The sequence below is a fragment of the Penaeus monodon genome, chromosome 23, assembly GCF_015228065.2.
Source record: "Penaeus monodon isolate SGIC_2016 chromosome 23, NSTDA_Pmon_1, whole genome shotgun sequence".
NCBI lineage: Eukaryota > Metazoa > Arthropoda > Malacostraca > Decapoda > Penaeidae > Penaeus > Penaeus monodon.
Genome location: NC_051408.1, coordinates 43,753,341 through 43,753,700, shown reverse-complemented (window position 1 = coordinate 43,753,700; position 360 = coordinate 43,753,341).

Below are 360 nucleotides of genomic sequence, written 5' to 3'. Positions count from 1 at the left end.
AAATCAAGAAATAGATCTTCTTTCGCGCAGAATAGCAGTCCAAAAACCGGCTTCTGAAGGTCTATCTCTCCTCCCCCCCCCAAAAAAAAAAATACTTATGAAAAGAGAATAAGTGATGCAATGTTTATAATGTTTCTCTCACTTCCCTCGCCCTCCCTTGGACTGGTGCATCTTCAACTTATGTTCGAACTATGTCTTCCGATTCGAAACATGTGACCCGGTTCCCATAAGCTCGAGGGAAAATTGCTTTTGTGGATTAGTATGATTTATGAATGTCCTTGTGCCTTATTGCGTCTGGGATTTAGGCTGAAAGTCGTATTTAAATCATGTTTACGGAAATCAGTGATTAGGAGAGGCCGG